Source organism: Anser cygnoides, chromosome 30 (assembly GCF_040182565.1).
Source record: "Anser cygnoides isolate HZ-2024a breed goose chromosome 30, Taihu_goose_T2T_genome, whole genome shotgun sequence".
Taxonomy (NCBI): Eukaryota; Metazoa; Chordata; class Aves; order Anseriformes; family Anatidae; genus Anser; species Anser cygnoides.
Genome location: NC_089902.1, coordinates 1,946,886 through 1,949,159, shown reverse-complemented (window position 1 = coordinate 1,949,159; position 2,274 = coordinate 1,946,886).

Sequence of the window (2,274 nt, the reverse complement as noted above, 5' to 3'; positions counted from 1 at the left end):
GCAGTAAAGTGAATCTGAGACTACCCCATGTTCCTACCATGTTACTACCATGTTACAACCTCTGGCTGTAGTGCAGGACTGATTCTTCCATTGCCCACAGATGAGTCCCCTGCTCCCAGACACACTCTCAGGCAGAATCAATGAAAGAGACCTTCAAAATATGTGCCTGGAAATGGGCAATTTTTGGTGATTTTAAGTGAGAAAAAGGAGTTTTCCTCTGATATGCCTGTGGTACATTATCACTGCCTTTGTCCTCCTTGTACAGGACCTCATGACAAGAATTAGCAGATGTCCAACAGCAGCTCCATCAGTGAGTTCCTCCTGCAGACATTCGCAGACACGCGGGAGCTGCAGCTCCTGCACTTCGGGCTCTTCCTGGGCATCTACCTGGCTGCCCTCCTGGGCAACGGCCTCATCCTCACCGCCGTAGCCTGCGACCACCGCCTCCACACCCCCATGTACTTCTTCCTCCTCAACCTCGCCCTCCTTGACCTGGGCTGCATCTCCACCACTCTGCCCAAAGCCATGGCCAATGCCCTCTGGGACACCAGGGCCATCTCCTATCAGGGGTGTGCTGCACAGGTCTTTTTCTTTCTCTTCTTCATATCAGCAGAATATTATACTCTTACTGTCATGGCCTACGACCGCTACGTGTCCATCTGCAAGCCCCTGCACTACGGGAGCCTCGTGGACAACAGAGCTTGTGCCCAGATGGCAGCAGCTGCCTGGGGCAGTGGCTTTCTCAATGCTGTCCTGCACACGGCCACTACCTTTTCCCTGCCCCTCTGCCAAGGCAATGCTGTGGACCAGTTCTTCTGTGAAATCCCCCAGATCCTCAAGCTCTCCTGCTCAGATGCCTACCTCAGGGAAGTTGGGCTTACTGCAATCACCTTCGGTTTAGCTGTCGGTTGTTTTTTTTTTTTGTTGTGATGTCCTATGTGCAGATCTTCAGGGCAGTGCTGAGGATCCCCTCTGAGCAGGGCCGGCACAAAGCCTTTTCCACGTGCCTCCCTCACCTGGCCGTGGTCTCCCTGTTTGTCAGCACTGTCCTGTTTGCTTACCTGAAGCCCCCCTCCATCTCTTCCCTACCCAGGGAGCTGGTGGTTGCAGTTCTGTACTCGGTGGTGCCTGCAGCACTGAACCCCCTCATCTACACCATGAGGAACCAGGAGCTCAAAGATGCCGTGAGGAAACTATTTCTATACATGCTTTTTCACCATCAAGAATGACTTCATTATTGAGATTATTATCATATCATTTTTTGTCATTATACTTATTATCAAAATGTAATATTAGAAATAATCCTAACAGGACTACCTGGTTATTTGGGAAACTGAGAGAATGATTTCCTTAAGTATATTTTTATTAATATTTTAGCAACATTTTATATTGATAGAAATAATGTTATTCTTATCCTTCTGCGTAACAAGTTTTAAAAATATTTTTAACCAATCATAGAATCGTGGAATCACAGAATGGCCTGGGCTGGAAAGGACCTCAAAGATCATCTAGTTCCAACCCCCCTACCATGGGCAGTGACACCTCCCAGTAGAACATGGTTGCTCAGGACTTCATCTAACTTGCTCTTGAAGACCTGCAGGGATGGGGCATCCAATACCTCTGTGGAAAACCTGTTCCAGTGCCTCACTATCCTGAGTGAAAACTTCCCTGGTAACCTCTAATAGGAATTTCCCCTTTCTTTTAATTTAAAACCATTTCCCCTTGTCCTATCATTATCTACCTGAGTAAAGAGTCCTTCTCCATCCACTTTATAAGACCACTTTAAGTATTGAAAATCTGCAATGACATCACCCCAGAGCCTTCTCTTCTCCAGGCTGAACAGCCCCAGCTCTCTCAGCCTTTCTTCATAGGAGAGGTGCTCCAGCCCCTTGATCATCTTTGTGGCCTCCCTTTGGACCCACTCTAACAGCCCACATCCTTCTTGTGCTGGGGGCTCCAGACCTGGATGCAGGACTCCAAGTGGGGCCTCACAAGGGCAGAGCAGAGGGGGACAATCACCTGCCTCCACCTGCTGCCCACTCCTCTCTTGATGCAGCCCAGGATGCAGTTGGCCTTCTGGGCTACAACCACGCACTGCTGGCTCATGTGGAGCATTTCATGCAGCAGAACCCCCAAGTCCTTCTCTGCAGGGCTACTCTCAATGAGTTCTTCTCCCAGCCTATCCCCATGTCTGGGATTTCCCCGGACCACGTGAAGCACCTCGCACTTGGACTTGTTGACCCTCCTTAGGTTCACATGGGCCCAAATTTCAAG